The following is a 12237-nucleotide window of genomic DNA, read 5'->3' on the forward strand; positions in this document are numbered from 1 at the left end:
CCGCGTCGACATCGACCTACAAAAATCTGCAAACTCTCTCTCCTTCCTCTAACAACCATCTTAAATTTAATTTACGATCGACAATTTCGATTCACCTTGTTCGATCTGCGATCGATTAACAGGCAGCCATTAACGATAGCCACCGAAGCAATTTTTCTTCGATTTCACAGCACCGCGCACAAACACACAAACACACACACGCGCGCGCGCGACTATTTCTTCGCAACTTGGCAAGTGTTTTCGAATTTCAGTTCGCAGGTAAACACTTTCACGGTGGAATCGAGAACGTAACGCACAAAGACAGACAGACAGATAGACAGACACACGTGCACACAACGCGAGAATTTCAACACGAATCCGAACGAATCACAGAAGGAACTTCGAACGACCACTCACTCGCCACAATTCCATCGAACGATCCTCGGCTTCGCGACGTGCCGCGCGCGAAACACGTGTCTCGCGACTGTTCCGGCCCGAACTTCCGGTTTACGGTGCTCCGCGTTCTCTGCGAAGCGTAAGGGCGGCCGCGGCTCGGGGCTGGTTCGCGCGGAATTTCGCGAGGGTTGGCGAGAGGAGCCGCGCGACGGCCGACGATCTACTGAGGCGACGTTATCGCGGATACTACTAGCCCACTGGCCCTCATTCCTCGCAGCGCCCCTTCTTTCCGGCAGCGTGCTTCACCCCCCGTGCTTCGTCCAACCCTGATCGCGGTCCTCTTGCTGGATATAACCGCTTTTCCAGCTGTACGCACGCGCTACGTCGCCACGGACGGCCCACCGTCGCGACGACACAGACCGCGGACACCTGTTCGTCCCGGCGTTTCACAACTTTCGTTTATGTTCGGCTGATCTTGAGAATTTTATCGTCGTATCCTGCACATTTTTCCTTCTGTAGAATTTCCCTAGAATCATTCTTCTTGGCGCCACTTTTACGACACGTCGATTAATTCTTAACGATGGACAGTTTGTCTCCTGACAGTCGTCTTTAGGACGATGGAATATTCGCTAAACCGCAGCAACGACAGGAACGCTACGTACAATACGATTTCAAATAGCGACGATCGAGTGTTTTTACGGTGCGGATGACATTTTGAAAATTTGTTGCGCCACACGCACGTCGACGTATTTATGAAATGTTTGTACGAGTGTTCGGATACTTTCACCGACAATGTATTTAAAATTGTATTGGTATTACGTTGTCCGGAAAGTGTCTTTCTTTTACAGACACGTCTTTTACAACAACGCATCTTTATACAAGCGTGAAACCTAATCTTTCAAACGTTGTGATTTTTATCTTGATCAAGCAAAATGGATCATACGTGATTCGATGAAATAATATAAAACGGAAAATGTCGTGCATTCATTATTTCCTTATAAAACGAAAGGAACTTTTCGGACGACTTAATACGTACGCTATGAAGGAACGAAGCGATTGGGATCTTCCACGAGCCGCACCGAAACGTTTCAGTGCGTTTTTAGATCTCGGAGGAGAAGCTGGCTGCTGAAACGAATACCCGCGAAATTCCGCAAGGACATTTCTTTTTTTTTTTTTATTTTATTTTGGTTTTTTTACAATTTGTCCTTATGGACATTTGGTAAAGTGTTATATCTTATTGGTGAAAAAAAAAAAAAATAAAATAAAAATAAATATAGTATGTGGGTGGCTACCCCCAGCGGGGTGCCAGCTTCGTTTTTTCTAAGTTATATCTTTTATGATTTCTTTTAGACAGCCGAAACACTCGTACAGTGTTGGGTACGATAGTGTCAATTGCGGTGAACAAAATGGTAATATCGTTAGAGGCGGATGTATTTCTCGGTACACGCGAGGTGTAAGAAAAGTTGGAGTGATATTTCTAAAGAGATGCCTCCGTTTCTCATGCTGTCTTTTCTACACGATAAATTTTCATCGACGATAATGACGCAAGAATTTCTCAGAAACAATTAGAAACTTCGATTACAACGCGCAAACATCCATCCGCCTCTGGCGAAAGAAATTCATTTCAAGCTCCCGGAGAAACCGCATTAAAGCGAGCATTTTAATAATCAAACTGGCCGATCTCGTCGAACGAAACTTGATAACGATAAGCGAAGAGACGAGAGTATCTCGGACGCTGCTCGAGCGAAGGAAAGTCCCGTGAGACTCCATCGGCGAGCTAATATCGTCCTCGCGTGGGAACCACTCGTTCCAGCGGAAGTTTTCCGCTTTACGTTGTTCCGCTAAATTTCGCGCTCTATAAATTCGACGTTTAGTCGCGTTCGTTAACGAGAACCGTCCGACGTTGTCTTGGTAAACAAGAGGAGCGCGATAAAAATCGCGTTAAAAATTGGAGAAAGATGCGAGCAGCGAGGAAGCGAGTGACCACGGTTGATAAATTTTCACGCGAATAAGTGGAGAAAAGCGAAGTGGAAGTTTCTTCTGCCGGCTAAATTTTCCAGCAACCGAGATCCTCGACATCATCCAGCTCAACCACCGCGCTTTACTACCACTTTTGTTGCCAACTATTCACCGACTAGAAACATTTTGCGCACGGTCGTTGCACAAATTTCGAAACTCTACCATCGCACAGATTGCTCTTCGAGGTTGGAAATCCAGAATTAACCTCGACACACGATTCTACGATAGTCCGCGCCGGAACAAACAACTTTTCTATGAAAAATCCTCCTTCGCTTTTGACAATGGTGGAAACGATAGCTCGTAATTTAATCTTAAGGGAATTCCCTCTATCTCGCTGTGATATCTCGAATTTCCCTGCTAACAGACCGCGGTATAAAGTACACCCAGACGGACGAACGTAAAACCCGAAGGTTGACTCGCACGGTGTAAAAGAAGAAAATCACGTAAGGATCGTAGTATCGGGGGAAAAGCCTACGTAATTAACACTTTGACTGCCACACCGAAATCACACGTTTCGCTGAGGACGGCACGGGAGTATTTTTATTATTCAAAGCGTATAATGGCAAAATAGTAATAAATTGACGATGTAAGACAACATTCTTCCCCGATGCACCGTTTTTCTTATTGCTGGTCACGGGTGACCACCGTGGCGCCTGGGTAACAGTTGACAGCGACATATTGTAACGAGGCTCCGTTTATTTCAACAAACCATTCGCGTTCGTTGTTTCTTTGTAAGCAAAGCGTGCAGAATATATCGTTGAAACGTGTGAAGACATTAGTAAACTGTATTTGCTCATTCTACATATAATATTAAGGTATGTTCACACTTGTAACTTCAATTATACGATTGTAAAGCAGCGTTTACGATTATTTTCTAAGCTGTGTTTATAATAATATTCGTAGATTACCCCTCAAAGATGTGGACGCAAACACAGTGCACTGTTAGATGCAAGATTTGTTCTCATTTTTTTTTTATCGATGTTCTAATAAAAATGTTTAATCGTTCAATGGGGCACTTTTTACTTCAAAGTATCTTCTATTTATCGGTTATATTCAAAATTCCCTAACTGTCAGTTTTCATTCAGTTTTTACAATTGTAAGAAGTTCGAGCGCTCCGGTCACCAATGACCACCGTGGCGTCACAGGAGAAACCGTGGCTGTTCGTTATGACCAACGTGGCACTCAAAGTGTCAAGAAGCTCTATTTGACCATGAGACACGTGCGGGCCAGGTATACCGGAGTCAGCGTATAAAAGGTAGCCGTAGTGAGTTTGCGAGGCTTTAATGTTGTTGGCGTTGTCGGGTTCAAGAGTGTTGTCAGCGTTGTCAAGGAGTGTGGTCGGCGTGAAAGAGAGCCGTTGAGTTAGCGAGGAACGATGACTGTGTCACGACCGGCTCACTTTAAAATCGGAGATAAAGATGTGGCGGCACTCGGCGACAATGTATATCGCTGAAGTGCCTAATGAACCATCAACATCCCAACGGTCCTTCCACCGAAGGCTCTAGAAGAAAGAGCGCGTGGCAACGGCCGCGGACGCCTGGCAAATGCGTGGACGGTGGGGATGTTGAGGGATAACAAAAGAAAGCGATCGGATCCGATCGAAAGTAAAAAATCATAAGAGCTTCAGTCTTAAAAGGTCACGCTTAGAGCTTGGAAGTAGATTGTAAAACCAAGTGTTAGAAGAAAAATAAAGTTTCTTTTTTTTTATTCTTTTTTGTTGTTCTTTTGCATAATTTTACGTGACAACTGCATGCATATAGACTGACGGCGCATCATACTTAATTTTGTTGGCCCGAACGATATTGACATAAGTCATACCGTTACCAAACCTACTACCACTATATATCTTATATATCTGTTGAGATATGTATAATCTTTCGTGCTGGACTGGGTTAAATGCGCGTAGAGTTACTTGTATATGAGTATCAGTGTGTGGATACATGCGTGTGTAGCGTCAGAGCGCGTCCAGGCCTGAGTTGAGACAGAGGACGATCGGCAGTTGTTAAGAAGCATCCAGAAGAGTCGGTTAGCAGTCGTCGAGTGTAGAGAAAGTGAGGAGACGCGTCCAAGTATGTATCGAAGAATATGTGAGAAATCCTTCTAGTAATAAATATATTATTATTTAAATATTACATCCTAGTGTATAGTCAATGTTCCTTCAACATTATTTCGGCACCAAAGATCCACAATTCTTAACAATATCGTATAGTATCGTTAATCGTGATAAAGGTGGCTTGTCTGGGGATGATAAAATACGATATACGCGGCGATGAGACGTTCGGTTAAATGCAGAAGGTCGCCGCCAGTCAAGTTAAAAAGAAAGTAAGAAACGAAAGGTGCGACGCAGGAAGTTGCAGACGGTCGACGAAAGAGGTCGGTCATCCTCTGGGCTACGAGCCGATTTTGCGAGGTTTTATATTCTACGAGACTCTTTATATCCGTTCTATTCTCCCGCCATAATGATTCTCCAGCCTTTAAAACTTGGAACGTGGCAACGCGAATCGAACGCAGGGAGGAAAGTGCCTGGAAGCTTCGCCGCTTTTGCTCGAACCTTCTTTACGAGCAATTCCGTCATTCGTGTACGTACGATGGAGCTTTCGTGCGAATAGCTTTTACATTTCTGAGAATTTTATAGGACCCGCGTGGGTTCCACTTTAAAGCGGGCTTTTAATTTTAATTTCAGCAATTAACATGGCTGAAAGAGAGATGGATACTTGCACGTTGCATATCGAAAGATACATCTGGTCGATCCTAGAAGTTTTATTTTCTCTTTTAATTTATCTTCCTCGTATGGCTTTAGATGATAGAATTCCGTACGTATGTAGATTATATACCTGGAAAATCGACTCGTGAAGAACTTGGCATTTTATTATTTTATAAAACGATGTAATTTCAAATCGCGGTATTCAGCTGTAGTTGTCGTCAAAAGACGTAATTTCACGTCGGTGGTCGGCGAATGCGGTAAGTACAAAGGAGTTGTACGCAAATTTACCCTTTGACGAAATCTAACGATAATTATATGTACGTGTCACTCGATCCTTTACACAACGATGAATCCACAAATACCTTACATTTTCCTCTTTACAATTTCCCTCGTCCTTTGTATTTCAACGTGTCTTTCGTTACCAACGAACCGCCAATCAGCTCCTAATTTTCCCTAAAAAGGGAGACGGCTACGATTCAAACTTGTAACATGAAATCTGCTCAAAAACTGATCGTCGAATACGAAATATAACGTGTACGAAATATCGTGATTCGTATCGCGGTGCTTTTTTGTAGAAGGAAGATCGACGTTAAGCGCGTTACACAGTTAAAGAAGAAATATCCAAATTCAGTAACACATATGATATAAGAGTTAACAACCACCGAAACCCATTAGTTACCCAATTACTTGACACGACGGATCAGATCCGCAGACTAAAAAGACAATACTCTTTGGATCGAAGCATTAGATTCAACTAGAATCAAACATTCTATAAACTTTTATTATCCAAGTTACAGTACCACGCCAAAATAATTTACTTATAATTCTCAATGAGAATTGATTGTTTAGTATCGTGGACAAAAGATATCGGGTGAATCATAAACATTGTCGCGAGCCGAGGTGTCGACAGGCCCATCATTGCGTGACCCTGGCCACTGAGCCAAAGGACAAAACACTAGGACAAACACTAAAACAAAGGGACAAAAGGGATGCTAAGGTAGAAAGACAAATTTACAGACAGTTTCAGTGGAGAGGTCAGAAAGTGCGAGTTGCGTTGTCGAGATAGAGTTGCTAGTGTAACATCAACCACATCTCAGTCCGCATCGGGGGCCAGGCCGCACTTCGGAACCGATGGGCTGATGACGGAAGTAAAGATGTGGCGGCACTCGGCGACGATGTATGTCGCCGAAGCGAGGTGCCTAAGGAACCCTCGATATCCCAACGATCATTTCGCCGAATGTTCGAAAACGCCTAACAAACGCGTGGATAGTGGGGATATCGAGGGACGACAAAGAAAAAGAATCGGATTCCGCCGAAAGTCAAATTGCAAGAGCTTCAGTCTTGAAAATTCGCGTCTGGAGTTCAGAAGTGAGTTGTAGTTAGCGTAAACCAAGTGCTAAGAAATAAATTCTCTCTTTTTATTTCTTTATTTGTATCTTTTATTTTTCGTCTTCGATTTCTCTTTTTTATTTTACGTGACAACGCCAACCACATCTCAATCAACATCAGAGACCTGGCCGCGCTTCGGAACCGATGGGCTGATGACGGAAGTAAAGATGTGGCGGCACTCGGCGACGATATATGTCGCCGAAGCGAGGTGCCTAAGGAACCCTCGATATCCCAACGATCATTTCGCCGAATGTTCGAAAACGCCTAACAAACGCGTGAATAGTGGGGATATCGAGGGATGACAAAGAAAAAGAATCGGATTCCGCCGAAAGTCAAGTTGCAAGAGCTTCAGTCTTGAAAATTCGCGTCTGGAGTTCAGAAGTGAGTTGTAGTTAGCGTAAACCAAGTGCTAAGAAATAAATTCTCTCTTTTTATTTCTTTATTTGTATCTTTTATTTTTCGCCTTCGATTTCTCTTTTTTATTTTACGTGACACTAGCGTTATCGAGAGAGTGTGGTCCACGTGAGAGAGAGAGAGAGAGAGAGAGAGAGCGTTGGATTCGTTGTGACGAGAGTTGCAAATTAATTATCGAGTTGTCTAAAGTATAGTACGTTATTGAGATTAGTTCGTATTAAACAACCATCATTTCCTGTTTAATCAACATCTGTACAATCCATTCATTCGTAAATAAACCATCAATTATCATTATTCGCGATACTACAATTGTAAAAAGTCTATGAAATAAGAAAAAGCGCGTTACGCTAGAACGTGAAGCTAGAGATTGCTTAAAGGTGTACCGATCAATCTAAACGTAACTTAAAATACAAAATTTCTCCGAATTCTTCGTGTTACGTTTGCTCTTTTCGTTTAGTAGCAAAGAACCACTTTACGCCAACTATCGTCGCAATTTCAAATTATAACGTTGCAACCGGAAAGGAAGAAGCGAGGAGCAACAAGTTCCTCGTCGACTTTCCGATTGTAGCCAGGCCTTTGAGTTGCTCTGGCGCTCGTCGATCGCTTTATTTCTTCATTAAATCGATCTAATTAGGATAAAAGCACTCGGGCCAGGGTCTGCAGAACAAACAGGTCCGTGCAAAAGCGCGCCAGACCGTATTCCGGAATATAATCACGCTAATGCGAATCCTGCGAATCTCGATAAAGGTGAAATTGCAGGAATTAAACGTCAACTGGCAGAGAGAAGAAAACCACTAGTTCGGCTAGTAGCGTCAGCTCGGTAATTGCTGCTCCTGTATTCGCGCCGAATTCTAATCGAACGTCCCGCTCGTTGATAAATTTACGTTAAGTCGAGTCAACGTTTGGAAAATTTATTTTTCCACCTAGTTCCCCTACTTTCCCGTTATAAATATAAATTACGTATAACAACGTCAAGCGTATTCATAATAAGCATAATATTAGCTTGTCCTAAAAGTGTCTCTTTTTACAACAGTGCACCTTCATAAAAGCGTGAAACCAAGTCTGTGAAATATCGCGGTGTTTATCTCGACGGAACAAAATGGATCGTACGAAAATAATATAAAACCAAACACGTGCGTCTATTATTTCCTCATAAAACGAAAGAAACTTTTCGGACAACTTAATACGCGAGATCTGTTTCAGGGGCGGACAGCAGGCAGAAAAGCAATGAGAAAAGTTCGTGCGTATAAGCAAACGTCCTATTCGATCTTCTTCCAAACTTGTAGCCATTTCATCTCGTTTTATGTTGAAAATGGTCACCTTCGGTCTGCATGCAAATTCGCAGCGCGCGTATCAAAGAAATTCCGCGATGTTTAAAGAACTCCGCATATCCGTCGAATCTATTGGCAACCTCGTTGTATACGCACGCCAAGTACTTCGACACTGGCAATGTGCGTCGAGCGCACGATTATTTCCAAGTAGCCCGAGAAATAAAAATCTAACGATCTACTGGGTTGACAAGTAAGTGACTGCGGGTTTTGTCATTAGGTGGTGATGAGACAATCGGCGATCATTTAGTTGCCAATCCGATAGAACAGAACTCGAATAAGTAAAAATCTATGGATCTTTCTATTCATAAAGAAATCGCGAGGGTACGCAGTTGCGGACTATCGAAACACAAAAATGGCTTCAACTTTGAAACAGGGTCGAATAAGACACACGTTCGTACGAACTTTTCTCTTCTCTCGTGTCTATTGCTCGCTCCTCGGCTGGCTCCCACGTATCACCATACACCCTATATATTATTACATTTGCCGGTAAAAGGTTAAAGCGAATCTCATTAAACCACGCAACGAGAAATAAGTGTAACGAGAAACCATCTCGTTAACGAGTTAACGAAGCAAAATAAAATTGCTATTTAACACGAATCACACGTAAATCTGAAATTAATGCGAAAGCTACCACGCGGAAGTTAGGTCGTTGCAATCTGTTGGTATAATGACGATCATTATAACCAAGACAGTATTCGTTCACAGTCAAACGATTAAATGCACAATTTCTCTCTCTCTCTCTCTCTCTCTCTCTCTGTCTGTCTATCGAGAGAGACAGAGTTTGATAAGTGCCGCGAGCGAGAGATGCGGAGAACTTCGTGTTTAGCATGTCCCGCGCGAATCACGTGCTTATAACTCACTTGACGCTGATTGAGTTACGCTTAACGTGCGTGGCAATCACTACGCTTACTGTAGACTTTACGTCGAGGCTCGTCGTCGTTCCGTAACGTTCATCGATCTTCCAGTTTGATCAGATTTTATGGTGTCCTGGATAAGTTGCTCGCTGGTTTGTCCTTGCGATAACAGTGCAAACCTTGCATAATCTTATGAGGAAAGTTTTAAGAGCACGGCGTTACAGTATGGCGTGTTGCATCCGTGATTCTACACTTATAAGTAGAAGCGATAGCTTGGATTACTATGGTTATCGTCGTAGTTGGTAATTTCCATCATTGGCGTAATCGAGGACAGTGGCGAAGAATTCTCGATTTCTTGGCGAATAATTCGCACAATTTCGTTTCCAAATCAACTATTTTTCGTTCTCCTAGTTCTTCGATTTTCTATGTCCGTCGGTGTTTTTATGCGAATCTACGTTTTAGGCGAATGCAAGTAAAAATAGAATTTAATTTAAATTTAAAAACCTACGAAGTTCCGCCGATGAGATTCTTCCGTATCACTCGTGTCGTCTAAACAATTTAACCTGTAAAATAGAGAAAAGTGAAAACCAAATACAATTGGAAGCAACGAGTAGATGTCTCGTGAATTAAAAATTAGCAAAAGAAGAAAAAAAACTTGTATCGTTTAATCGAAACGAAATTGTTCACGGTGAGCGTAAATCAGCGAAACGAGCGCACTTTGGGCGACTGCGGCTCAGGAAACACAGGAAAGGGAAGAAAAAGAGACGCTATGTAACGTATGCAAGGGATATAAGATAATGGGATCCTGTGTATGCAACATAGGAGATAACGATCGTTGGATAATAATAAAGTTTCAAAATTCCGTGGAATTAAGCGAAATTTAGTTACGTGCTTTCGCGATAGTCTACAAAATGTAACAGCTTGTATAAATTGCATGCAACGTGTGACGTAGTGATTATAACAACAACAACAACAATAATAATAATAATAGTAATAATAGTAATAATAATCTGACCGTATTGCGCGTAAAAAGAATTACATGCAGGTGGCAAGATAAAACACGGATAAAGTGTAATGTAAAAATAGGATTGAATTTTACGAGCTCTCTTAATACCTGACTTTACACCTTCTCACAAAAAAATACACGCGTGCTATAGTTATGTTCTTGTGAAATAAATTCACAGTTCTCAAAATTCGTCTCGCAACAGAGTTTTACGTTTCCGTAAAAATTCGTTCGTTCGACGAGGCAGCTAATTTTACGTTAAATATCTCACCGACACGGGAAAAGGAAAGACAAGAGATAAAGTAGAACGTGTACAGCATAGGCCAGTACACGTACAGAGACGTATATCGCGTATGTATAATAGGAACGTACAGACACGGTAGAAGCAAGCTTCGGTTAAGCTTTGCACTGACAACGAAGAAAAAGGAGAAAACGAAAGACGAACATCGACACCGACACCACACAGACGAACATCGTAGGCGTGTAATCGTTGAAACTATCCAACTACGCCTTCCCTAACACCTTCGTTACGCGTCGTTGAACCAAAAATCTCGTCGAGAAAGACCTGCGCGATCCTCTTACTTTGGTAAGAAATCCTCTCCGCCCGAAGAAAACTGCAATTTGTACGGAGCACACGATTACGTACACAGAGAGAATGCTTTTACGACGCGCGGTTGACATCCGATTCGTCTCTTTCTGCAGATTTCCCGACGGGATGTTTATAGGCGATCAACGAAATCCGGTACTCGGCCGAACAACCTTACGAACTGGTATTTTTGTGACAGATAATCGATGCCCTGTCCACGCCTGATTTTAGTCGGTCGAAAAATCGCAGTTCATCCGGCGAAATCGAATATCGGCAGAGGATGAAATCGCGCGTTACGTATGGACCGTGAAATTGTTCCGAATCGACGATGAAATCGTGCCCGGACCATCCTGCCTGTGCCATTTCAAACATGCTTTTTCTATGCAGTTGTGTCTCTGTGTTTAAACGTATATGAAATAAATTGCAATCGTTTAATATAGAATCTGCTGTCCGTTGTTTTACACAAATTTTCCACTTTCTTCGTCGCGTTTTATGGGTCGATTTTTTCATCGTACGATGTGACCATTTGTTTTATTAATATCGAGATATGTATAATTTTATGTGCTAGACTAGATTGACCGCGTAGTATTGATATACGTATGGGAATACGACGCCCCGAAAGCAAAGGAACGTAAACTGTTCAGTTAACAGTCCGGTATGGAAGAAGGTGAGACACGTGCAAGCGTGTATCGATGAATATCTTTGAAATCGCTTATCAACTAAATATATAACTATTCTAATATAAATCCTAAGTGTAAATTTAGTGTTCCTATACCATTATTTCTGCAATTAAGATCCAACATTCTCAACAATTAGATTTTGGCTGATCGCGGTTAAAACGTTTAGCAAATTATATCGATACTATAAAGATACTATGGATAGATAATATTTATCGCTTTGTTCTTTTCCTTCTGCATTACAAAGCGCTTGGCTTCTCTGCTTCGTTTAGTTAGACAAGCTCTGTCTTGTATTAGGTTGTCCGGAAAGTGTCTTTCCTTCGCAAACGTGTTTTTTACAACGGTGCACCTTCGTACAAAGGTGCAACCAAGTCTGTGAAATGTCGCGATGTTCGTCTCAACAAAACAAAATGCATCGTACGTAATTCGACAAGATAATATAAAACAAAAAACGTTGCGCGTCTATTACTTCCTCATAAAACAAAAGAAACTTTTCGCACAACCTGATACTTTACTCCCTGTCGTCCCATGTCGTTCTTTGCCAGTTTAGTATCCGTGTTTGCTCAAATATCCTGTCTTCGCTCCGCTGTTTCTTGCAACACAGTTCCGTCTTCTCCTTTATCTTCCCCGCAATGTTCCCCCAGCCTCTCTTCGAATCTAACCGCTCTAAATGCTTTCATTCTCAGCTTTTCCCTCTTATTGGGTTGGCAACTAAGTGATTACGGGTTTTGTCAAGAGGTGGTACCGAGGAAACCCGCAATCACTTAGTTGCCAACGCAATAGTTGCGCCCGGAACGAGACGTTCAAACGTCGTTCTATTCGACGACAAGTTCAGCCAGCGTTTCATTAGGAAATACGTACAACGCGGTACTTTAATTTCCTTTG

At 42.3% G+C, this 12237-nt stretch overlaps 1 protein-coding gene across 1 annotated transcript in view; it reads right to left on the minus strand.

Annotated features, from left to right (window-relative positions):
* Positions 1–247, minus strand: part of LOC132909295 (5-hydroxytryptamine receptor 1A) — a 130084-nt gene extending 129837 nt beyond the window's left edge. The window contains exon 1 of the mRNA XM_060964051.1: positions 96–247. The gene's annotated coding sequence lies outside the window, so the exon portion shown is untranslated. The remainder of the gene's footprint in view (positions 1–95) is intronic.
* Between the last annotated feature and the right edge of the window lie 11990 nt (positions 248–12237).

Source organism: Bombus pascuorum, chromosome 7 (genome assembly GCF_905332965.1).
Source record: "Bombus pascuorum chromosome 7, iyBomPasc1.1, whole genome shotgun sequence".
Taxonomy (NCBI): domain Eukaryota; kingdom Metazoa; phylum Arthropoda; class Insecta; order Hymenoptera; family Apidae; genus Bombus; species Bombus pascuorum.